This window comes from Talpa europaea, assembly GCF_964194135.1.
Source record: "Talpa europaea genome assembly, chromosome: 4".
Lineage (NCBI taxonomy): Eukaryota > Metazoa > Chordata > Mammalia > Eulipotyphla > Talpidae > Talpa > Talpa europaea.
Genome location: NC_140070.1, coordinates 137,991,783 through 138,019,283, shown reverse-complemented (window position 1 = coordinate 138,019,283; position 27,501 = coordinate 137,991,783). Strand labels below are relative to the sequence as shown.

At 41.2% G+C, this 27,501-nt stretch overlaps 1 pseudogene across 1 annotated transcript; it reads left to right on the top strand.

Annotated features, from left to right (window-relative positions):
• The first annotated feature begins 15,734 nt into the window (after positions 1 to 15,734).
• LOC311170368 (keratin-associated protein 13-1-like) lies at positions 15,735 to 19,351 on the top strand (annotated as a pseudogene). Its single transcript has 2 exons — positions 15,735 to 15,875; positions 18,798 to 19,351. The product of its transcript is annotated as a keratin-associated protein 13-1-like (transcript).
• Positions 19,352 to 27,501: the final 8,150 nt, after the last annotated feature.

Sequence of the window (27,501 nt, the reverse complement as noted above, 5' to 3'; positions counted from 1 at the left end):
ATAAAAAAAAAAATATAACTTCAAAAAAGTGGAATCATGGGGCCTCCCCGGTGGCGCAGCGGTTGAGCGCTGGGTTGCGAAGCTGCCCGCGGCCTCTGCCGCGCCGGTTCGATCCCCAGCTGCTCCCCGGCCACCGGAGGAGGGTCCCGCATGGCGCGCAGACCTCTCCTGCCACCCGCTGCTCCCCTCAGCAGTGTACTTCGGTCCTTCTGCCTGCTCTGCTCTGCTCCCCGCTCTGGCTCTGGTGAATTCTCTCACCCTCCCGCACTTCTGACTGTACCCAGTGCATGTACAAACAAAACAAACAAATAAATAAATAAAACATGCCTCTATTTAAAAAAAAAAAAAGTGGACTCATGATCCTCATGCAAACCTTCCCACATATGTATTTTATTTAATTCAGTAATTAATGAGGGAAACACTCAGTTACAACTGGCTCAAAGAAAATTTCAACACCCTTACATAGCATATGGAGAATGCCAAAATGATCTACACAGGGAGATGCAAAGTGCTTACTGTAGACAGAAGAAAAATCCATGCCATGCCACTAGAACGAATCATTTTCATTTCTATGAAAAAGAATCATTGCATTGCTATCAATTTTCTACAACATATAGAATTAAGCCATTGATCAAAAGCAATGAAAAGTGGAGATATCCCAATGAGTGGAAAAGACAGATCACATGGTAATTCATTCCCATAGACCCTACTTCAAAATCTCACAACTTTTGTTCTGATGATGACATGTAAAATCAGAAACATTAATTGTAAAATGCAGTCATATCTGTGTTACAATAGCATAAACTTCACTTTTCCCCTTTAATATTGAACTAAGAAGAATTTATGCACAGCATTTCATGGAAAGGTCTACTCTGTCTCATCAAGTTATACTTTTTCAATGACAATGTGTCTGCTTTTTACTTGGAGGAAAAAATTATTAAATAGGCGCGTAAGATTTTGGCTTGTGTCTTGCCTCACCCAGAACTTCTCCTCATCTTTATTGCTACGCACTACTCTTTAATATTATTGCTTAAGAAAAACAAGACTCACTCCTGTAAAGCTTCAGATTTATGAGTGCTTTGGTGGTGAGTGTGATGTGGTAACATACATCTGAATAGGTATGAACCTGTACCTCTAGATCGTATATAGTATTATAAACCAACGTTACCCCAACAAAATTAATATAATGAAAAAAAAAAGTAAAACTGTTACAGGGCAACCTCGATATAAAACAGGTTGCCTGACTGTGGGTCCTCACCGCGTGCTTAAAAGGGACTTATTAATACTCAACTGCAGGCTCACACAAAAGGTTAATAAAAGGTTTATTTACAAGGGGAGGGGAAATGAGGAAATGTACAACTCAGGGAGAAAAGAGGGAGATAAAGTCTTAAATGTGTCCTACCCATTCTGCTGACCTGGAATCTCAATGACACGCTGAAAGCTGGCGGAGAGCCAAGAGCTGTGAAGCCAAGAGAGCGAGCGACCCAAGGCTCACTTGCCTGATTTTATACCAACCCTGGCAGCTTAACTCCACCCTCAGGTCCCAGCAACCCTCCCTTTGGTGAGGATGGGATTTGTCATTTCCAGTGTCTTGATTGCTTTGGTCTGGAGTGGGGGTGGAGTCCACAAAGCCTGTATGGAATTAGCTTTAGGACATCCTTTCCCCCTAACAAAACCTCCTACATGATTAAATAACACTATGTAAATATGAAAGGGCAAAATGTAATTTTGTAATTTTGTAAATTTTGTAATTTTGCTAATGGTAAAAAGTTAACCATTGATGGTATAGTTCTCCATCTGGATTGTGACATGGTTCCATGGATATATACATGGAATGAAACTGTAGAACACCATACACATACACAAGTGAGAGTAAGCTTAGCTGGCAAAACTGGATAAGCCCTGAAGTCTAACGAGCAGTGTGATACTAGTGTTAATTTCCTGGATTAAGTATTGTAGCACAGGTAGGTAAGGTGTCACTGTTGAGGAAACAAAATGGAGGGACTCTGGCTATACTTTTTGTAACTTCTTGTAAATTTATCATTATTTCAAAAATCTTTAATAGGGCCTCCCTGGTGGCGCAAGGGGTTAAGCACAGCACTGTGAAGCTACCCGCAGCCTCTGCAGCACAAGTTTGAGCCCCAGCCAGCCAGGGAGCTACCCACATGGCACAGCAGACCTCTGTCTCTCCCACTGCTCCCATCAGCAGTGTATTTCAGTCGATCTGCCTGTTCTGCTCCCCACTCTATCTCTGATGAATCCTCTCATGCCCCCGATAAATCTTTAAAAAATCAAAAATGTTTAATAAAAGGCAAAATTTGAGAACATAAATATATGATTGATTAGTAATTAGATTTATAATGGAAACTTCTAAAAGATTCATATAAGCACACTAATTCTGTCTATTCAAAAGACAAGGTACAGTAATTACCAATGTATGGAAGCTCTTAATCTGCTATGGGTGGATATGAAGTTTGTGAATAAAGTCAAAGACAATAATTCCAAAGAGATACATTCATTCCCATGTCCACTGCAAAAGTTTACCAAGCCAAGTTACAGAGTCAACATAAGTGCCCAGCACAGATGAGTGGATTAAGATGTGGTGTATATATAGACACAATGGATACTACTCAACTATAAAAAAATATGAAACCTTGCTATTTACACAACTTGGATGGAACTGGGAGGGATTGTGCTAAGCAAAATAAGTCAGAGAGACAAATACCAGCTGATTTCACTTGTATGTAGAATACGAAGAAACAAAACAAAGAAACTGGCAGATTAAACCAAACTACCTCTTGAAATTTGACCATAGAATTAAAGCTACCAGAGGGATAGTGTGAGAAGCAAAAGGGGAGGAGACTCAATGGACTAAGTAGAAGGATTCGGTGTGACTTGGTGATGGGTGTGGTGTGGTAACAAACATCTGAAGAGTTATGAGCTCAATACCCAAATTATAGACAGTACTGTAACTCAGTATTACCTCAATAAAAAATATAACACTTTGTAAAAATCAAAGGATTGGAAACTGCCCCAATTTTTTCTCTTTTTATCTGTCCACCATATGTCTATTTCAGAATTTGCATGATTCCAGGGCCTCCCTGGTGGCACAGAGGTTAAAGACAGCTCTATCAAGCTGAGTTCGATCCCCCATCTGCCAGGAGCAACCCACATGGTGCGGCAGACCTCTCCTATCTCACCCTCTGCTCCCCTCTGCAGTGTATTTCAGTCAATCTGCCTATTCTGTTCCCCACTCTGTCTCTGGTGAATCCTCTCAACCCTTGCACTGCTGGCCTGCACCCCAGTTCTTGTATGCATAAATAAATAAATACATCTTTAAAAGAAAAGAATTTGCATGATTCCACATAAATCTCCACTTTACATCCTGATGGGGTCAGTAAAATCCTTACCCTCCAATTCCATATTTCTGCAAAGGTAAAAAAAAACCTAAATTTTTAAAAAATATTTATTTATTTATACATACAAGAACTGGGGTACAGGCCAGAGGTGTGGGGGTATGGGAGAGGATTCACCAGAGACAGAATAGGGAACAGAGCAGGCAGATTGACTGTAATACACTGCTGATGGGAGCAGCGGGCATGACAGGAGAGGTCTGCTGCGCCATGTGGGTAGCTCCCTGCCCAGCTAGGGATCGAACTGGTGCTGCAGTGGCTGTGGATAGCTTCATAGTTTGCATCTTAATCCCTGTGCTACCAGGGAGGCCCGAAAAACCTAAATTTGTCCTTGATATACACTCTCTTTTTGGTAGTGTAGCAGCAAAATAACCCAGTTATGCAATTGAAGGAGAGTTGTTATCACACTCATAATCATAAAAAGAAGTGAATAGTGGCTGATTCTGTGTTTTTAACAGTTTACTCCTCCTGCTGGGCAAATGACCACAGAGGTTAATGTCTTGACTATAAATTCAATCCCAGGGTCTTTACTTTCTGTGTTGTATGGATATTGCAAGGTGAAGAGGTGCCATTGATTGTTCATCTTTTCTAGCTTATAAACCAAATTTGAAAAATGCTTTCGCTCCAGCAATTTTGAATGATTTTGTACGGTCTATTATTGCACGAGGTAAAGCCAGAAAAACAAACAGTCAAATCATATTTAACACATCTCCAGGAGCAGCAAGCTTCATTCTGGGAGAATGATGCGGAAATGTTCTCTTAATCAATTGTCAACACACAGCGAGCTATGCTGTGGGAAGCAAGCCTACATCTACCTAAGTCACAGGATGCAGTCCGCTCAGCAAGTTTTTCCTTTTTAAATTCTAGGCAGAAAAAGAAAATGGTGGTGGATTCTAAAATGTCTTGTTTCACTTTCTTTCTCCGAGCTGGTTGCTCATGTGGCTCAGCATAAGGGCTAGTTGGGCTAGTTCCCTCCTTCCCTCCATGTTAATGCTAACTTCTCAAGGGTTTTAAGATCTAAAGAGTTTAATAATGAAATTTCATCTGCATCATGCACTTAGGCCTCAGTGGTTGATCAGTTTTATATTGAGGTTTAACAACATAGAAGGTAGAGCTGGGTGATGTGAGATCTAGTCTCATTTACTGGCATTGTCAGTTTCTTATTAAAATATTTTAGCATATTCCTTAACCTATGACTATATTTTTATCTGAAAATGAAAAGATTAGTTTATTTGTGGGGCTATTATGATTATAGATGAGAATTAACGTAATTTACATATTAGGAGTCTTAAGACTATGATTTTATTGAAGGACTAATGCCTTAGGCATCTCAATTCTTTTGAGGACACAGTTTCTGTGCTGTTCTATGTGAATCCCCTATATGTAGCAATTAGTATCCACTCTTTCTTTTAAGCAAGAAGGAGGGGCACAGAAGAGGCTTTGAGCTGTATTACGGTGGTTCCAAATGCAAGCAAAGGGCATCAGTATTTCTAAGCAAAACAGCTGTTACGAGGAACAAACAAGCATGAGATTTATTTGGAACTACAAGAGACCCTGAATAGCAAAAGCACTCCTGGGAACAAAGAGCTTTTCCAAAAGTGGGGAAAAGTCATTTTGTGTAACCAAGTTTACTTGTAACTAATTTAATATTTTTTTCTAATACTTATTTTTTTCAATATCCGTGTTTATTTTCTTCTGAGTCTTTGTCGGTGGTTATGTTGAGTCAGAATAACAAAGGGAAAAATGCACAAACCTTCCAGAGAAGAACTATTACTGCAACAGGGTGGTCCCCAGGAAAGGGGGAGGTTCCAGGTTTCCTGCCCCACCCAAAGGAGGGTGGAGCTGAGAGAGAGAAGAGGTTGCAGAAGAGACTGAGGAAGGAGGGAAGCAGGATGGAGCCGGAAGGAGACCTGGAGGAGGCACATGGCGCAGAGAGACACGGGAAGAAACTGTGCTTGCCTTTTGGTCATGGACTGGGTGACACAGATATGGGTGAGAGACCCGTAGGGAGGTGACAATGGTGGTTTTTGTCTTGATTTTGATCTTTCCTTCCGGGCTTGTCTGCTTGTTTCTGATCCTTTCCTATGGGTCCCCACTGGAAAATGCTTTAGACTTGTGGCAGGCTTTGGGGCCTTACTCCGGGCCAATCCCATTTGGATGGACTTTTACCCACGAGGGGACGGGTAACTTTGGGTGCTTGATTTAGAAACTAGATTTTTTGCCTTTCCTGTATTGTTTCCTAATTGTAATAAAGTTCCTTCCTATTAAAGTCTCATATGTTTTGTGTGGATGCAGCGGATGGCAGAACCTATTTAGAGCAGGCAGGTTTGCGGGGTCTGGGCTGCCCCTCTCCCTGCCCTGTAACATTACTTGCTTAGACACTAGTCTGGAGAAATCCTCTCTAAATCACCCTATCATGAGAGCTGCTAAAAAGCTAGCAATACACAACTATTGAAACAAAATGCCACCTGCCGCCATGTGCTCTCTTGCTCTTAACTCTCGTGGGCCATCATTTCAATCATTACTCTATCACAATTCAATTGGGAATGACAAACAGAAAATTGCTTAGTAATGATTTTGAAACACAAAATGAATGTACCCCACAAGTTATTAATCTTGCCTGTTGAGCCTTGAATTCTTGCCAATGTGTTAAATGAAGGCACCAGACCCTCAAGCAGCTGAAACCATGTGGATGTGACACAGCCCCCCCCCCCCCAAGCTCCTGGTGCTCTGAAGCACAGGATGCCTCAGGGCTTCCTCCCTGTGGAGACTCATGAATTGATAATTAGCCGCAAATCCTTTGCCTCAAAATTCAAGAAGACCTAGGGTTTTGCGTTGGGCAACATCACACTGATAAAGAAATGGTAATCGTGGAACAGGCTACATAATGCAGGATGCTGCTGAAGAGGGACCAGGAAAAAGACTAACTATAATAAAAACATCAACAAGTAACTATAAACCAGAGACACACTGTGGGGTGGGGGGGGGCAGCAGCGGGGAGAGGAAGGATCAGAGTCAAATTAAGGGGTGTGTGATTGTATGGAGACTATCACCAAAATGAAAATGCATACATTGTGCAAAAATGAAAAATGATGTAAGAATTATACAAAATAAAAAAATTAACAAAGAAAATTGTAGAGGTGTTACAGGGTAGCCCCGATATAAAATGGGTGGCATGACTGTGGGTCCTCACCCGCGCGCCTAAAAGGGACTTAATACTCCGCCGCAGGCACACATAAAAGGTTAATGAAAGGCTTATTTACAAGGGAAGGGGAGATGTGGAAATGCACAACTCAGGGAGAAAAGTGGGAGATAGTCTTAAATGAGTCCTACCTGATCCGCGATCTGGAATCCCAAGTGGAGCTCTGAGAGCTGGCCGTGAGCCAGGAGCCGTGAAGCCAGGAGGCGAGCGAGAGAGAGACCCCAAGGCCCACGTGTCTGGTTTTATACCAACCCTGGCTGCTTAACTCCACCCTCAGGTCCCAGCCACCTTCCCTTTGGCGGTGACGGGATTTGTCTTTCCCAATGTCCTGATGGCTTTGGTCTGGAGTGGGGGTGGCGTCCATGAAGCCTGCATGGAATTAGGACATCCTTTCCCCCTGACAGGCAGGAAGGCCACAGGGCAGGTTTTCTAAGACCCGAGCAGACAGGTGAAGGAGGAGTCCTGGGGCCCTCGGTGGTTTTGCAGGCTTTTATTGGGAGTCTACCAGGTACATGGCAGGCAGGGGTGCCAGGGGGCTGGGGGCCTGAAGCTGGCAGGACTCCCAGCCCCCGGCAAATCGTCACTCTTTCTGAGCTCTCTGGTGTTCTCTCGCGGCCTTGTTCTCCTTCTTGGGGTTCTCTTCCAGTCTCTCTTCCGCTCTTCTGTTCCCTACTCTCTGCTCTGCTGGCATCCCCGTGACGCCGCCCTTATAAGCCCACTCTCTCAGCCCAGGTGTACCCACCTACATAGGCCCACACCCCACTCCAGGTGCCCGCCCTCAGGCATGCGTTCAGGACCACAGGGATCCATCATCAGTCCTAATGGCGGGAGGTCAGAAAAGCCTGACAATTATTTCGATCTTTTACCGTACAAAGATCCTGGCCTTTTTATTGATAGAAAAATTACACAGAATCAGAAGTGAGAGGAAGGAGGACAAGAGAAAAGTGAGACTAGAAAATGTGTTGTCATCTATAGTATCTGGGATTGTGAGTCTGCTCTCCAGGCACTTTCCATCTGCTTGCTGACTCGGTATTGTAACTGAGATCAAGCCCCAGTTCCCCAGCCACGGTTTCAATCTTATCAACAAGGCCTTCCACTGATCACCTTCTGGGTTCCTTTGTTAACATCAGTCCTTGGCCCCTGGGCGTTCCCTGTCATACCTCCTGATGCATAGCCTTCCCAGCTTTGTGCACTTGGTTGATTTGAAAGACACCTTGCAGGGCTGGGCTCCTGTACCTAACTGACTGGCTGTTCTGACCTTGCTTAGTATTTAGAACTGTAGGTAATAAAATGGTGGGCGAACAGGCCGCTTGGTATTAGCAGGCCCACATAGGGTAGCTTCTGGAAGTAGGTACAGAGTGAGTAAGGTCAAGTCCTTTAAAGAGACAAGGCTGACCTATTAACCCACTGGCATTTCACCTGCAACTGGACTCCCCCACCCCCACCAGTCAACAGGATCACCTGGTCCTCAGAATGCCATATGCAGGGCAACCCCCCTCTCAGTTTCTCCATCTAGAGGATCATCTGAGAGTTTGTACTTCAGGATGATTCCTTCGAATATTCATGCTTTAGACGCTAGCTCTTTTTTTTTTCAAGATATATTTATTCATGCATACAAGAACCGGGGTACAGACCAGATGTGTGGGTGAGAGGATTCACCAGAGAGAGAGTGGGGAGCAGAACAGGCAGACTGACCGAAATACACTGCTGGGGGGTTGCAGTGGGTGAGCCAGGAGAGGTCTGCTGTGCCATATTTGTATTTCCCTGGCTGGCTGGGATCAAACCCATACTGCAGAGGCTGCGGACAGCTTCACAGCACTGCGCTCAACTGCCTGTGCCACCAGGGAAGCCCATCTAGCTCTTTTCTAATTGCATGTTCATCAGTCCCCTGTGATCGTATCTGTCCACGCAGTGAACTTCTGAAGAAATGCTGTGTGTATTTGAATCCCTAATTCAAATTTCTGCTCTTGATTTGAAAGTCACCTTGTAGGGTTGGGCTCCTATAACTGATTGACCTGGCAGTTCTGACCTTGTATAGGAATGCAGGACTGTAGGTAACAAAAATGGTGGCAGAGCAGGCCGCTTAGGATTAGCAGACCCACACATGTTAACTAGTATTGGATCATAAAAATATGGGCTTCTAGCCAAAACATAAAATGCATACAGATCACTTGACCTAAACTTCTGGTGACCTGTCATAAACATCCTATCCTTTTATAGAATCTAGAACCATATATTCATCTAATTGATTTGTAAACATTTTAAATATCCCCTAAAGCACACAGTGGTATATTCCATTCTTGCCTGTATATTATAAATGCATTAATAAACATGGTTCAATCTACTTCCTTTATAATAGATTTTTTTTTAATCCTGGGTGTAACTAATTCATCATTTGCTTATAATGATCTTCTCAACCATTTTTAATATTTATTCTATACAGTGATCCTTTTGGAACTTTTATCCTGCTCTCTGTAACTCTTAGTTCTCACCTGTGTCTGCTCTTCAAGATACCATATTCTTTTTACCTTAGTTACTAGAGGATCTTTAGATGTAATGTTCACCCTCACTTAATATGGAAATGTGACTATTTGTAACATTGCTTTGGGACTTTTTATTTGTTTAGTAATTTTCAATGTGCTTAAAGAAAATAATTTGGTGTTTGGTTTACTGCTTATAAACACAGCCCCTAAGGGACCATTAAAATTTTATACACTATAAATTTGATAGTAGATTACTTTTTTAAAGTATTTAGGCTGAAATTTCCATCCTCTTAGCTAATATAATTTAAGTACAATTGTATGAGGCATTCCATATTCATCCAGCTGGTAAAGAGAAGCAAGCAGAATTACTTTTCCATAAAACTCATTTGACCCTTTTGGAGTGCATGTCCATACAATGATATCTTTGTCTTTTATGTGTCATTTATATCACACATATTAGCTGTTACTGAACATAAGGGCATGCTTTATAATATGGCAAGTCACACCAGGAATGATTGGGAAAAGAATTGCAACAAAATATACTACAAGCAGAGAGAGAGAGAGAGAACTGCATTTCAGCATCCTGTAAACCACCCTCTGAGTTAACAATTAAGCTGACAATAATGACCAACTGTTTTGGGTATGCAAAATCGTGGGAAGTCCAAGGCAAAACTGTAAAGTGGCTTTTAGCTAGAAAATACAAGTAAATGAATTTATAGTGGTGTTGACTATTTCATTGAAATTAAACAGCACAATAACTAAATGGTCTTTTACAAATTGTAGTGCAGAAGGATGTCAGTGTTGGCTTTCAAGAGTGTCTCAACCCCAGAATGAGAACATGGAAACCTGTAGGTCCAGGGAGGAGAGAGTACCCTGAGACTGCTGACAGATAAATCAGACAGAGACACAGCCACTAGGTAGGAAACTTCTCTTATTCTGTTATAGACTTCTGATATGCCCACTCTTTTTTTTTTAATTTTTAATTTTTGCATAGAAGAACTGGGGTACAGGACAGAGGTCTGGGGGAGGGGAAGGTGAGAGGTTTCACCAGGGACCAAGCGGGGAACAGAACAGGTGAATCCTCTGAAATACACTGCCTAGGGCAGCAGCGGGGAGACAGAAAAGGTCTGCTGTGCCCTGTGGGTAGCTCCCTGGCTGGGGATCGAACTCAAGCTTGGCCTTGGCGGTAATAGGGCTGACAACGCCTAGGCTACCAGGAAAGCCCAGAAATTAACATTTTGTGTCAATATATAAATGTCTGACATACAGTAAGCCCTTTGCAAATAAAACATTGTATATTATAACTATTTTGATGTGAAGCTTTTCACTGGGTATAGTAATTTTATGTACCTCTATTTATACCTGAGAGTGTGTGACTCTAATTTGGTGTAGAATACTAGTTTTTCTTTTGCCCATGGAGAAAGCACAAAGAAGCCAGCTAATTTAATTAATTTTTAAAGATTTATTTTATTTATGTATACAAGAACTGGGGTCCAGACTAGAGGTACAGAGGGTGAGAGGATTCACCTGAGACAGAGTGGGGAGCAGAACAGGTAGATTGACTGAAATACACTGCTGAGGGGAGCAGCGGGTGAGACAGGAGAGGTCTGCTATGCCCTGTGGGTCAGCTCCCTGGCAGGGGATCGAACTCATGCTGCAGTGGCTGGCCATAGCTTGATAGTGCAGAGGCTTTAACCCCTGCGCCACCAAGGAGGCCCCTCACTACCCAATTCCTTTGCTCCTCAATCACCTCTGATCTCCAGTCATTAACAAGGTAGGTTTCTCTGCAGCAGATCTCAAGAGAGCTGCTATAAGTAGCCAGAAATTAGCCTTTTCCCAGAGACTGTGAATTCAGTGGCTTCCAATCTTTAAATTGTAGATCCTGTGAGTCTCAAAACCTGAAGTTGTTCTAAGGTAGGGAGAGGGGCACCCCAGGAACCCCAAACCTGCCATTCGCCGCATAAAGACAAAACATAAGAATTGTAATGGAAAGGAACTTTAATACAATTAGTGAACAATACAGAAAAGACAAAGAATATGGTTTCTAAATCAAGCACCCAAATTTACCCGTCCCCTCATGGGTAAAAGCTCACCCAAACGGGATTGGCCCAGAGCAAGACCCCGAAAGCTGCCACAAATCTAAAGCACCTTCCGGTGGGGTCCCACGAAAAGGATCAGAAAGTCAGACAAGTCTGGGAGGAAAAGAGCAAAATCAAAACAAAGATAAAAGCTGCTAGTGTTAACCCCCCACAGTCTCTCACCCACATGTGTTTCAACCAGTCCAGGACCAAGAAGCAAGCTCAGCTTCTTCAAGTGTCTCTCTGCTCCATGTGCCTCCTCCAGGTCTCCTTCTGGCTCTCCATCCTGCTTCCTTCCCTCCCCAGGCTCCTCTGCAGCTTCTTCTCCTCCCTGCTCAGCTCCACCCTCCTTTGGGTGGGGCAGGGAACCTGGAACCTCCCATTTTCCTTGGCACCACCCTGTTACAAAATATCATCACATTGGCCACCCTAATCTAGAGGTTTCCTGTCACCTTAATACAGCCCAGTCTAGAGTCCTAGCTTCTATAAATCTGCTTATTGCCTCTTCATACACTTCTGTGAAATGCTGCCTTCTCTTATATTTGTTTACTTCCACCCCCTCACTTCAGGAAGTGACTGACCACCAAGCATTTAGTTTCCCAGCAATATATATTCTATTATCATTACATAATCAAAAAGTCAAAGTTGAGAAACTACCGTAGAGTTTTATATTTCACATATTAAGAAAAGTTACGAGGTTTTAATCACAGTTGGGGTGTCCTTGTTCTCCTGCAATGTAAGGGATATGCTGTTATTTAATAAATAATCTTGTGTGGCATCTGAAGCACCCATGTTGTTTCCCTTGAGTTTTTTGGAGTTATTAGCTTACTGAACCTTTTTGTGTGACAAATGACTATTTGGATCACTTTGGCTGTTAATTTTTAAAGAAGCAAATTGTAACACCTCCGCAAGGACAGTGTATTTGGAAAAAAAAAAATCCTATAGTCTAAAGTAGCTAATGGGGAAATTACTGTTTCTTACTTAAAATATAAACAACATTCAACATAATTCAAAGTATGTAAGTGCAAAGTGCACACCATTTTATTTCACCTTGTAGAGTTGATTGAGGGTCTTAAGAGCCCAAACAATTGGGTTTAATTGATTACTACACATTGAAATCTAAAGTCATTGAATTTCTCTTAACATACTTCTACTCAATTTGCAGAGACAGATGAAGACAAGAAAATGAAGATGGTTCAGTTTTACAAACCATTATTCGGCATCCATTATGTAGCTATGTGCCAGGAACTGTCAGAAGTGTGGCCATTTCCAAATTAAATATAAAATACACCTCAAATAGGAGAGTATGATAGTGAGATGCTTAAAATCCACAGGGAACATCTCAACTTCACTCCAACATTAGATACTTTTGATTATGTCCCTCTCTTAGCGATACTTTTTTTTTATTTTGCTTGTAATATTTTTTGTAGCTTCTATATTTTTTACCTATTGAAGTAATATTGATTTAGAACTCTGATTGTTTTACAGGTGTAATATCGCCCCCTTCAGGTGTTATTATGACATAACAACTACCATCAAGCCACCATAGTGGTTTTCCCCATCTTGGTCCTGCCTCCCCCTCTGGTATATCAGTTCTACAGTTAGGTTTTTGGGGTTTGTTACTGGTTTGACTTGATCTCACTCTTTGTTTTGTTTCTCTATATTCCACATATAGACACCATCAGGAATTAGTCTTTCTCTGAGGATTATGCTATGAATACTTTCTAACTTGACTTTGTGACACTCCCCTTTCCTTTCTGCTTTCCTGACTGTATCTTCATACTCTTTTGTGGGTTCTTTTTACCAATTCCTGAATAGTTTCCTTTGTTCAAGGAAACTCATTGTACACATACTCCTGGGATTTCATGCCATGTTTATGGGAGACAGTCAAGGGACAGTTAATACTGTGCTTAAAAAATGTATTTGATAATATGGCCAAGGTCAGAATTGTGTGCCTCTGTGGCCTTCCAATCTATTCTTCACACTGATGTCAGAGTTAACACTGTAGAAGGAAAATTTGATAAGGTTAGTCACATTCACAATCAATCAATGGCTTCTCATTGTTGCAATTCCATATTTCCTTGTATAAAACAATGGGAACAGAAGAGTTTCAGAATCTAGAGTGTTACAAGTTTTGAGAAGACAATAAAATAAACAAAATACATCATGTAATATCCCAGGGAGTATCTGGAACAGTGCAGTCAAACACATTGATTTATTTCTAAGGCAAAACATATTTACACAACAAAGATGAAAAAGATCAGTTTCCATAAGTTTGAGCCATATGATTCCACTTTAAAAAAATAGATCTTACCTTCTCTTGACACCAAATTAATTCTAAAAGTTTTTGATTTTCAGTTTTTTTTTTGACTTTTGAAAAATGCCCAATCCCCTTCCATGACTAATAGAATTCCTTATAATCCGATTTATCTCTGTCTCCAATCTCATCTTCCTTCTCTTCTCTTCTCTTCTCTTCTGACACTCTCTGCTGAAGCTGAGCTTCTTGAAATAAGTTGTGTTGTCTGACTAACTCCTTCTCTGCCCTCAGTCTTAGCCTGAGCTAAAGTGATTTGGTGCCTTTTGAAGATAAAATTAGGGCATAGAAACACCAGGTGTGAGATAATTGGGCGTCAGATCATAGGATGACTTGCACAAAATACTTAGGAAATTGAATTTGAGTTTTAAAAGGTTGATGTAGACTTTCAGAAAAAAGCATTCTGAGAAAGGCATAAGAAATAGAATTAAGACAGTTGAGACCAAAGACTCAGGAGTGCTAGCAGTCACCTTCAATAACAGAAGTGGCAAAGAAGCTGAGTGATGGCAAGATTGGAAAGCAAAGGATTCTTTCATGTTTGGGAGATAAAAATAGCAAGATATGCTGATCCAAGACAGGAGATGGGAAATGAGGCAGTGGGAGGTCACAAGTTTCTCCCAAGGAATCTCATTTTCAGAATTGCATAGGAGGTATAGTATAACTATGATAGCATGCAAATGAATAGATGCAGGACTGAGCCAAGAAAGTCTGATTGTGAGGGGAATTGAGACTTCGCTGGATTTATTGTTTTTGAAAACATCTGAGGACCAGGGCTTCAAGTAGAAGTTTTTCAATCTAGAGACAATGTAAGACAGGACATAATTAGGTGACAATCAAACCATTAATTGCTCAATCTATTATCCTTAATGTTTATCCATTAAGTATTGCTCAAGCAACAGTCACCAACTGTTGACTATTCTTGAGCTGAGAATTCAGTCTTCAACAAGAAAAATACAGCTGTTGCCTGCATGATCCTCAGTGATTATGGTCAGGGGTCTGGACCATAGATGAGGATAAATCAATGATGTCACCAAACATATGATTTAGTTCAACTGGTATTTTTAGTCACACAGAGTTCTTTTATATTTGCATGTCTCATGTTAAATTTAGGATAAGAAACATTATGTAACAGGTCCACTTCTGCTTTCCAGCCCTCTCTCCCCCAAGCTTTTTGCAAGACTTCTTAATGAAGGAAGCAATGGATTGATTTCATCATTTATCTACACTACCTCAGGGGCCATGACAACAAACTCATGGACTGGCTTTTGTAAGTAGGGCTGCTGGATCTATAGTCTAAAGGACAGTCTAAAATGTCAAAGCATTATAAAAATAATAATACTAAGCAGGGATGGTAGACACCAGAACAGGGAACCTGATTTCTCCTGGGAGATGGTTAGAAAGTGAGGAAAGACCCAATTATCTTAACTATCTAGATAGAGAAAGAACGTTCAGAGCAGAGAAACAGCATGTCCTTGTGATGGGAAAAGGGTAGCATAGCAGAGGCCTGAGTTTTTGTGAAAGAGAGAAAAAGTAAAGTTTGAAGGTGAGGTTGGACCCAGGCAGTGACGCAATCACGCAGCCTAGCAGATTGTGGGGGGCTCTACACTTTGGCGTGTGGAAAGCGATGGGAATGCTTCAGCACCAGAGGAATAAGACAAACTTCATATTTTAAGACCATCAGTCAGGTAGGAGGTGCAGTGAAAATATTGGAGGAGACACATTTTAAATTGAGAACGGCCATCTTCTCTGTTGTGCCGCCAAGAAAGGATACTCCCTGGAAGGAGAGCCGTGGTTTGCCATCAAAACGGTTTTTGCCCTATACAATTTTTTAAAGATTTATTTATTTATTTATACAAGCACTGGGTACAGTCAGAAGCACGGGAGGGTGAGAGAATTCACCAGAGCCAGAGTGGGGAACAGAACAGGCAGACTGATGAAGTACACTGCTGAGGGGAGCAGCGGGTGGCAGGAGAGGTCTGTGCACCATGTGGGACCCTCGCTAGTGGCCGGGGATCGAACCGGTGCTGCAGAGGTTGGGGGCAGCTTTGCAGCCCAGCACTCAACTGCTGAGCCACCAGGGGTGGCCCATGCCCTATACAATTTTGGAAGACATTTTCAGTAATACAATCTGTGTGTTGTGGTGGGGAGAGGTGCTGCTAGTATCTAGTGGGTTGAGGCCTGAGATACTTCCAGATATTATACAATGCACAGGGTAATTCCCTGCAAAAAATCACCCAGTACTACATGTCAAATGGTGCTGAATTGAGAAACCCTGGATTAGAGGAAAATCAGAAACAGGACTTTAAAGATTTAAGTGAAGATTGCAGAAGACGGGTGGAAGATTGCAGAAGACGGGTGGAAGATTGCAGAAGACGGGATTGTTCAGTGTGAATTAATGGGTTAGAGGATTCCAGGTTTTCTGAATTAAACAAGTAGGGAGAAGGAATTAAAGCTTAATTAATATACATATATATATGAATATATGCATATATTCTTCCTATGGAAGAATAAAAGTTCAATTTTATACACAAAATATTTGATATACTTATGAAACCTACAAATGGCAAATACCATGTAAGTAGCTAGAATTAAAAAAGAGAGAGTGGTATACTGGAAAATTACATTTGAATGTTGTAGAATTTGGATGGTAGTTTAATCCACAAAGAGGAGGTGTCTCTTCCATAGAGAGACTATGTGGAGACTTTAACACAAGAAATATATGCATGGAATCTAACAAAGGGTAGCAGAGAATTAGGTAAAACTTAGAAAATGAGGAGCATGATTGTCATAGACATACAAAGACAAACATGTCTCAGGGTGAAGGATGCAGTGACCTATTTTGAATGTGGTTAAATGCTCACACAGGTGCACCTGCATTTACAAAGCAGACAATTTGATAACATAAAGCACTTTCAAAAACCTATGGATATCTAGGAACCCTGGGGCCCTGGGGTTAAGAGGAGGGATAGGGACGTAGGGATACAAGGGGTGATGGTGAAAAAATATCTTCAAATAAATATATAAAATGTGCAAACCATTCTGGGCTCGTGGGCCATGCAAAAAGAGTGTGGGCCAGACTGTGGGTTGTGGTGTACTGACCCCTGCTCTAAGCAATTACAGAGTAGTTGTATGATGATCCCTAATTCATAGATGGAGATACTAAGGTCCATCGAGACTAAATTTTAACAATAAATAAAGACATACAAAAACAAAAATGTCTTTTGTGTTTAGCAACAATGAAAAAGAGTTAAAGCAGATAGAAAGTATCTGATTTTTGAAAAAAAAGTGAGATAGTTGACATACTAATCACATATTTTTTAATTCCATCTTTTGGAAAAGATTTATTTTATTAATTCATGCATACAAGAACTGGGGTGTAGGCCAGCAGGGCAGGGGAAAGGGTGAGAGGATTCACCAGAGACAAAGTGGGGAGCAGAATATGCGGAGTCACTGAAATCCACTGCTGAGGGGAGCAGCGGGTGAGACAGGAGAGGTCTGCTGCGCCATGTGGGTCAGCTCCCTGGCTGGGGATTGAACTCATGCTGTAGTGGCTGGCAATTGCTTGATAGCACTGAGACTTTAACCCCTGTGCCACTAGGAGGCCCTATTAATCATTTTCAGCACCCTAGATGTGCTGGGCACCAGCCAAGGAAGAGTAAGTCCTGCTGGTGATCTTGAAGAACTTCTGTGTGCTTGACTCTTTCTGCACATGTATTCCTGCACATTCAAATGACTAAAATCCTACTTGTTCTGCACGACCTATCTCAGGATATAATGCCTGCAGTTTCTCCAAGGTGTGTGATGTGTGCGAGTGTTTACCATGCAGACTAGCTCTGAAGAGGCTAAGATCCTTACAGCATAGGGGTTAAAGCTTCATTGAGATGAGCACCTGTCAGATATAAGGAACTTGACCTTGGCTTCTAGGGATGAGAACGATTTTGAGAAGTGAGCAATATGTTTGGTGGAAATTTGTAGGCTGACTCTTCCATTGTTGCCAGAAAAGCAAATGTTATAGGAGATTAGAAAAAACAATCATCTGTGAAACAAGTAGAAAAGATCAAATTACATAAATAGGTTTTTGTTTTCCAATTTCTAAAGATGCTTTAAGGCAGAAATTGGATATTATAACAAGTGAAAAGGAAAGACGTCTCTAATTCTCGGACTTTTCTATATACTGTTGATTTTTTTTATAGTGATAGGGATAATTTTAACTACTTAATACAAAGTTAGGTTTTATGCTGCTTTGTCTTTCTAGAATGATGAGCAAAAGAGAAGCTCAGCAGGAAGTGAAATGAATCACTCTCTAAGGTGTCTCATTTCTTACTCCCAACTGAGTTGGCAAAGGTTAGCAGACTATTAAAATTCAAGTTTTTGCAAATGTATTTTACTGGTAGTCAACTCAGCTGAAGTAGATGAGTTTTCAGCAATTATTCTCACAGATAGTCTGAGTGTTTGCCAAAGAATTCTCTGCCTTATTTGGAAAAATAATTCAATCACTCCATGCTAGATGGAACCTGAGTTGCTTAACAATGACAAGTTAAATGACAGGAGAAAAAGAAGATAGTTTGAAACAACAATCTCCATGGTAACTTTGAAGACTCAAAAAACATAACGAAACAATGAAAGAGCTGTTACCTCGGTGGTTGTATTTGCAGAATTTATAAAATAGGTAAGAATACAGACGCAGTCAAGGCAAGTGAAATAAACATTATCAACTTGAAATGTTATTTTTTTCTCCAACCAGGTTAACCATGGATCACATGATTCTGGGAGCAGAGAGGACAAGCTTCTGAACTTGTCAGCATAGCATTGCAGTTCCTGCTGATTTTGGAGGGAAACATACCTGGGCGACTAAATTGGTCATAATTCCTATCTCAGAAGGTTGTTGCAAGAATGAAATGATAGCACAGTTTTAAACATTTTACACATAGGAAATGCTCAATTAAACAAATATAAATGTTTGGGAGGGAGATGCTGTTATGTATTTAAGGCAAATTGCTGGTAAGGTTTACACACTCATGCAAAATCCCCACAGCCAAGCTAGGGAAGCAGGGAGGGCACTGTCTGCAGTGTGACCAAATCTTTGGAGAGAAACCGCAACTTATTGAGAGAGAGAGAGAGATGCAGGATGCTTTCTCTAAACCATAATAATTAAACAGCAGTTAAAAATACTTGAATGTGTTCAGTTATAATTACAGTCCAGGTTAATTAGTTATTTTCACGACCAGACATGCACAAGAATGGGGAGGTGGAGGGTCTGTGTCACACCCAGCATAGTGGGCGGCTGGGAGAAGGGAAGGCTAGCAGAGCAACCTCTCACTGTATTCGGCTGAACTCACATCTTTCAGCAAGTCCTACACCTGTTGCTCTGGAAACTTCTCCTCTCGCTCCCTTGGAGGCTACATGAGCTACCCAACTCCCTTCTGTAGCTCTTCCTACCCCAGAAACCTGGTCTACACCACTGACCTCTGCTCTCCCAGCACCTACCAGCTGGGCTCCTCTCTCTCCAGTGGCTGCCAGGAGACCTGCTGTGAGCCTTGAAGCTGCCAGACATTCTGCATGGTGCCCAGCCCCTGCCTGACAGCCTATTCCCACCCCAGGCCTCCTACCTTCTCCAGTCCCTTCAGGGAACTCTCTGAGCTGTGGGTCCAGTAGCAGATGCTCCCTGGGGGTGGATCTAGAAGCTGCTCCTCACTAAGCTGTGGCTCCAGTGGCTTCAGACCCCTGAGATTCTCTGGCTTTTCTTCCTGGACTTAGGGATCCCCATTCTGCCCCTCAACTTGCTTGACATCTAGGAGCTGTCAAACTCTGGTTACTGGCCAACGTGTAGACCCAGTTTCTACTATAGGTCAACTTGTTAAGAGATCTTGACTGACTCCTCGGTTAACTCCCTCAAGGCCAATCTCAGCTATTACCTGACTACAATCTATATTCTACTACCTAGCAGAATGATAATTGAGAAAAATGCCTATTAACATTAAAATAATTCCATTCAGAGAGTATATGCTTTCTTTCTCTTATTTTGTTCTGTTTTCCCTGTTACTTCTCTAGTTAAAAATGGAGTCAGAGGTCTTTGTTTTTCCTTAAACTCATCGAACTTGACATTGGATCACAAATCATTCTGTCAAAAAAAAAAATGATTGTTAGAAATTCCAAACCTACTGTTCTTGGTTTTAAAATAAATGTTTAATCTAAGGAGTAGTTTCCCTTGGCAGGGTTCTCTGACAAGACAAAGGAATTTTCCTAAAATTTTTGGCAGGTAGAATCAGAGATTAGGCAAGAGATTGTTTTAAATACTACTGTGCATATATTTGCCTAACTAGGACCCCTTACATTGGTTAATTTACTAGTGGATCTGTCCCAGGAAGATAGATTCCAGAAATAGCAGTGATCCTTCTAGTACTGACCTGGTTGTTTTATTATTTTTTAGAGAGTTATTTGTTTATGCATACAAGAACTAAGGTACAGGCCAGAAGTGTGGGGGTGAGAGGATTCACCAGAGACAGAGTGGGGAACAGAACAGGCAGGCTGACTGAAACACACTGCTGAGGGGAGCAGCGGGCGAGACAGGGGAGGTCTGTTGTGCCATGTGGGTCAGCTCCCTGGCCAGGAATCAAACTCATGTTACAATGGCTGCAGATAGCTTCACAGTGCTGTGTCTTAACACCTTGCACTACCAGGGAGTCCCTGGCCTGGTTGTTTTAGATGAGGAAACTGTCAAAATACTTTTCAAGAGCCCCCTGTGTAGACTTAGGGTCATAATGGAGTTCCATGGTCATGATATTCTCTAACTGCAATAACTGGCATAATGAAGTGACCATCTTAACTATGGGTGCAATTACACATGTAAGAAATTTATTGTGCAGAAAAGAATATAATTTCTGAGTTATTTCTTATAATGGTGCTGAACTCTCTCCATCTTCTCTTTGGCTACCAGAGACCATCTGTTCTCACAGAAGTAACCTGGAAACGCCCAGCAATACAGCAGTGTCATGAGAAGGTGATTCAAACTGACAGGGAGGACTTCACCACTTGGTACCTTGGATACCTGGGTGTGATAACCAGAGTCTATTAAATTCTCTTGTTTTGAGGAATGCAGTCATTTGTATTTTAGAATACACACATGGGAACCAAAATATGTCAGCAGATGTGGGTACCCCATTGTTTATTACCCTCACAGTTGTTTTCCTCCCCTCTTTTTGCCATGAAAACTGGATTTTGGGGCCTCCCTGGTGGCCCAAGTGGTTAAGCACAGCACTACAAGCTATTCGCAGCCTCTGCAGCATGAGTTCTATTCCCCGGCCAGGGAGATACCCACATGGCACAGCAGACCTCTCCTGACTTGCCGCTCCTCCCCTCGGCAGTATATTTCAGTCAGTCCACCTGTTCTGTTTCCCATTCTGTCTCTTGAATTACAATATCTGCTGCCTGTAGCTAATGTTTCCCTAAATGAGATGCTCCTTTAAACCCTGAAACAATCTGCCTTCCCAGTAAGACCCGTTACTATAATGTTCAAGGCCCTCTGAATCCCACCTCTGACCTCTCCCAATCCTTCTTCCCACCACTTCCACACACACACACACACACACTCCACAGACATGAACTCCACAATGTCCCTATTCCCATTCTCTGAACACATTGTGCAGATCTGAATTCCTAGACAGCCCAGGACTTCCATTAGGATTGTCTTATTTTTTAATCCTTCAAAGTTCTCTCCACTCACATTCCCTCTCTCTCTCCACAGTCTATAGTTAATCATCTGCTACACAATGCTAACAGTATAAGCACTTATATTTTTGTCAATTATGCTCATACATTTCAATATTTAACTTCAAGAATTATAATAGTTAATCAGTACTATGATATATTTTTTGTTTGTATATCCATGTTATATCTTCAATGAACACAACAGAATCTGATCTAAGAGAATCTGGCTAGTTGTAAATACTCAATAATAGTTAATCTAACCTTTTTATTCACTTATTTAATTAAATGAATGAAATGGAGTGATGGTAATGATTGTCAGAGTAGATGGTGCTAATAACATACATTCATTATTGTTGGTTTAACTCTATTAAAATAAGCTAGATATCATCAGTGTCTTCAATCCTTTGGTCATTCTCATCAAAAATGATTCAGGGCCTCCCTGGTGGCACAGGTGGTTGAGTGCAGCTCTGTGTAGCTGTCCACAGCCTCTGTAGCACTGGTTCGATCCCCACCAGCCTCGGAGCAAACCATATGGCACAACAGACCTCTCCTGTCTTGCCTGCTGCTCCCCTCAGAGTGTATTTTATCAGTCTGCCTGTTCTGCTCCTCATTCTGTCTCTGGTGAATCCTCTCACCTTCTCGCATATCTGGCCTGTACCCTGGTTCTTGTATAAATAAAATAAATCTTAAAAAAATGATTCAGCACAATTTCAGTGGCTTATTGTCACAACTGCAATACAGATAGGACAGATGGGAGAACTGCAAAATAGATTCATATTTTTTGATCACACAAAAGCAGAAAAGAATTTCTCCAAAAGTTCACCTCACCAGTACATCAGAGTAAGTGCATCTGAGGAAAGGAACAACATCAAGTGTATAATTACTATAATCAGCCATGACACTTTCACATCCATGACACAGTGAGACAGGGATTGAGGAATATGGCAGTTATGGCCAGATGGTTGAGATACTATGGATCATTCTTTTTACCAATAACTTATCATTAGGGCAATATCATTAGGGACTGTGTAATCCTCCAGTTTTTTTTTTTTTTTGACTGTTTGAACCAAAGTCTGATATAATTGAATTGTAAATGATGAGGAATTATCCCAAGAAGCAAGATTCTTGAGACTAGCTAAACAAAGGACTGTCATGATGGTTCATGGGTGCTGTGATGATGGGAGATTTATGGGTACTACACCTGAGGGGAGAAATCAAATGATGTACAAAATGAAGAGCTGTGTAAGAAAATTAATTAGTTAATTAAAAAGAGAGAGAGACACTCAGAGAAGAAATGATATCACAGGCAAATCATATTATAATGTTATAAGATAACTTACCATTAGAAACAAAGCAAGCTGATAATTGATCATTTCCATGTCCCACATAAAGGACATTATTATTGTCATAATGTCATAATTTTGGGCACTCCAGAATCTAAAATACTTTTTTCTGTAGACTTTACAGACTTAGGATTATTTTGTACTTGACATATTTTACAGAATGTTATATCTACAGGAATTTGGTTATTCCCCTCAATACACTCTCAGGATGTGTTATTGTCCAGAGAAACATACTTTTTAGTTATGCTCAGTTACTTTCAAACACAATGGGAATATTTATTTAAAATTATGATTTCTACCACCATACATGATAACTAATAGTCTACCACCTTCAGTCATTGGTCTGCCCTCTTAAAATGTCCATAACAGGGCCTCCCCTGGTGGCACAGTGGTTGAGCGCTGGGCTGCGAAGCTGCCAGCAGCCTCTGCAGCGCCAGTTCAATCCCCAGCTGCCGGCAAGCATCCCACATGGCGTGCAGACCTCTCCTGCCATGCCTGCTGCTTCCCTCAGCAGTGTACTTCGGTCCTTCTGCCTGTTCTGCTCCCCACTCTGGCTCTGGTGAATTCTCTCACCCTCCCATGCTTCTGACTATACCCAGTGCTTGTATAAATAAATAAATAAATCTTTAAAAAAATGCCATAACCAAACTTGATAAAAATTAGATGGTTTAAATGAAAGTGCAGATTTTATCCACTAGGTAGATTTGACAAGATGCCATTTAATCTACTTTCCAAATCTAAAATATTAAGATTCTGATAGAAAGTCATAGATTGTGACAGCTGGAAAGGATCTTAGAGATTTTACCATCTAAATTTATTATCTCATGAGATATCCAGAGAGACAGAGTGGCTTGTCCAAATTCATGCAGTGAATTTTAATTTTTTTTTAAGATTTATTTATGCATGCACGCAAGAGCTGGGGTGCAGCCAGACATGCAGGGAGCATATGAGGATTCACCAGAGACAAAGTGGGGGAGAAGAACAGGCAGATGTACTGAAATACACTGCTGAGGGGAGCAGTGGGAGAGTCAAGAGAGATCTGCTGCTCCATGTGGGTCACCTCCCTGGCCAGGGATCGAACTCATGCTGCAATGGCTGGGGATAGCTTCATAGTGCTGGGTCTTAACCCCTTGTACCACCAGGGAGGCCCCTCATGCAGTGAATTAATGTGATCCACAGGGCCAGAAGCCAGGCTACTTCACTGTTGACCTAGAATCTCCCCATTGCTGTATGCTTTATCTATAGGAGTGACTTCTTAGTTTCAGAAGAAGAGTAGATTTAAATTGACTTGGGTCATTTGGCCTACTTTTGGCTAATGAGATAAAACTAAGGCAAGGATAAAGGAAAAAAATTCTGGGAGAACTAAGTTGAATTATGTTACTTAAGGGTAACTCTTATCTTTATGCTTAACAACCATTGACATGATTAGAAGCTCATCACACTCATAAAATCAAATATAAAAGCTATATGACTGGGCCTCCCCTGGTGGTGCAGGCAGTTGAGTGCTGCACTGCGAAGCTGTCTGCAGCCTCTGCAGTGCTGGTTCGATTCCAGCTGGCCGCTGAGGGTTACACATGGCGCCGAAGACCTCCCCTGACTTGCCCGCTGCTCCCCTCAGCAGTGTATTTCATCAGTCTGCCTGTTCTGCTCCCCACTCTGTCTCTGGTGAATCCTCTTACCCTCCCACGTATCTGGTCTGTACCCTGGTTCTTGTATAAAATAAATAAAAAAATCTTTAAAAAATTAATAAAAGCTATATAACTATTCAACTTTATAACCACAAGTGTTAAGCTCCTGAGAGATGGTGACAGATGACTAAATGTATAATGGAAATTATACATACAATCCAACCCATCAAAGAATGGTCTGCAACATTTATGTACACAAACAACATAAACTCAAATAAAAAAAAAAATCTATCTCTATTTTACCTTACAATTTTATGTCAATATCAGATTAATGCTGCCATAGAAGTATCTTGGTCTCCGTTAGATCCTGATCAGAAATAACTTCTACTTTTATCCTTTTATTACTCAACTTGTGGCAATCAATCCACTACTTCATCTATGTCATCTCATTTAATCAGTAAAATAATCTTATGAGATTGATATGCTTACATTTTTTATTTAAAAAAATGAGAAACTGAGGCATAGAAATGTAAGGGAACTGCTCACAGGTGATTGCAAGTCTTGACTGAGAATCCTGGTGCTCTGACTTTGAAATCTTTCTATTTGTTTCTCCAAAGCAAATGTTGATATTCCACCCTCTGTGGTCAGGAGGTGCCACTGCAGCTATGATCTTCCATAACAGATGGGAGAGCTATTCAACCATTTTATAGCAAAATATCAAGTCACCATGTGCAATTGGGTAACTTTTCTACATATTTCTCAAGAGTACTAGAAGGCAGATGACATTGTTAACATTGCTCAAAGGCCTATGATTGTAATACTTTGTTTTTATTAGACTGCATGGAAACATTTGCTTGGTGACCAGTTGTCTTAGCCTCCATCTTTCCATATAATAAGAAAGGAAACTCCCTCTATAAATTTAGCACCAGCCAAAATCTATATTAACTCACTGAATCAAAGTTTTACACTGAAACACCTATTAATTCAATAATCCATTAAAGAGAGTGTGTAAGTTAATGCCTCATCTCAAAGAGAAAAGAACTCAAGAAGTGGCCTCGTTCACAAAAGACAGAGCTCACACATCACACATCGCTACCTGACATTTGGAGGTTTGGAACTGCACATCTATTCACGAACTTGCTACATGTTGTGAGGTTAATAAGATGGCTGTCTGCTGGAGACAATTGTGTGAACGCTGGTCCAGATAATTCTCTGCCTTTGGCGCTCAGATTTTGCAATGTGACTCTGCTGACAGTGACAAGTGGTGGCTTTTTCATGGTAAAAGCTTTTTAAAATGTGCCTATACACAATCAAACATTATTTTAGAATAATTGACTCAGCTTGTGCCATGCTAATAACAGCTTCCTTAATGATTTTGTTCTGCTTTCACAAAGGGGTAGCTGAAAGGTAGGCCAGCTTATTTCTTTTTTCTAAGCTTTGTACCTTTGCCAATTCCTGGAAATCATAGGTTTGTCAAGGTTTCGGAACTGTGATCTTTCAGACATATGGTTACAATTTAACACATTTTTATTCAGCACTTTTGTATTCATTAATTTTTCAAACACATTTATGGGACTCGTGCGATGTGCCAGCCAGACCCTGTGCTCTGTGTTGGAGGAGACAGTGAGGAGACAGATGTGCCTCTTGCCTTCTGGAAGTCACAGTGCATTGCAAGGGCACAATGAAGAAACAATTATAATCACCATAAGGTGAGATGAATCCCATGTAGGAAAAATAAATAGACCTTGAGGATGGAAGGATCCTTTTCTCAAATAGGGTGACAAAGGAAAGTCTCCATAAGAAGGTAACTCTAAAGCTGAGGCACAAAAAATGAAAATAGCTCTGCCCTTAGGAGCGGGCAGAGAAAGGATGAAACAAGCAGGCAGCTACACATGAAAAATTCTGAGACAACAAAAACTTGGCAAGGTCGAGGAGCTGAGTAGAGACCTATGAGAATGGGTCACATCGGGTAGAGAGAAATGACAGTATTTAGGGATAGAAAACTAGGCAGCAGCCAGGTCTTGCTAGGTGCTGTAGACCAGGCTCAGGGGGATCAATCTGATTCTTAGGGCAATGAGAGTCCTTTTTTTTAAGATTTATTTCATTTATTTATGCATACAAGAGCTGAGGTGCAGGCCAGACATGCGGGGGGGGGGGGGGTGAGAGGATTCACCAGAGACAGAGTGGGGAACAGAACAGGCAGACTGACTGAAATACACTGCTGAGGGGAGCAGCGGGTGAGACAGGAGAGGTCTGGTGTGCCATGTGGGTCAGCTCCCTGCCCAGGGATCAAACTCATGCTGCAGTGGCTGCTGATGGTTTCACAGTGCTGAGACTTAACCCCAGGGAGGCCTAATGAGAGTCAATTCAATACTTTCAAGCAATAAGGTCACAATTCACAGTTAGAGGCCTCTGAAAAATAATAAATGCAAAGAAGCCTAAGAATTAAATGGGTTGGGATAGGGTTCAGGCAGAAGTCTTAAGGAATCTTTCTTCATATAAAGAGTGGTCATTTAACATTATAAGACTCTTGCGTGTGTTGCAAAGATATTGTACACCAGTTTTGAAAGTACAGTCTGTCAAGCTGAATGTCCTGTGAAATAACTAATATCCCCATCTCTCACACACAAAGAAGTTTTTATTGTTTTTTGTTTTGATTTGTTTTAAGGGTAGTTCTTAGTTCCTGAATGTTCTTCATCTTTCTTACATGGAAGAAATGGAACCCAGTTTGCTGAGCTCAGGATAGGCTGCTGGTGTTACACTGTGATGAGCTTAGCTAAGTCAGTGGTAGACTGTGTTCTAGAAACTATGCTGGCAAGTGCTCTGCCTATGAGCCCATGTGAAGTTCAGCCTGCTAATGTGGTGATTAGTGGAGCTAATCGCCTTTCTATAGTCAACAAAAACAATGAATAAATAAAAATTAGAAGCAAATATGAAAGACAGGTTTGTTGCAAGTCAAACTATCAGCCTTTGTAAAGCACATGTAGAAGTGAACATATGTCTTCATATAATGTCACAATAAAAGATATAAAATCATAATAAAGAATGTGTCAAAATCTATGGGTCATTCAGAAGAAGATACAGATGACCCCTGACTGACCTACCATGGTTTGATGGATGTTTTTTTTTACTTTACGAAGGTAGTAAAACAATACTCTTAGCAGATACCAGGGTAGGGTGGTCTCGTGATACAGCAGGCCACAGCTCCCAGTCTACATTTTAAATTTAGGGTAATTTCATTTTGCAAAGTTTTTTTTTTTTTTTTTTTTTGGGGGGGGTGTAACCCCATTGCAAGTTGAAGAATATCTGTAGTAATAACTTCTAAATAAATGA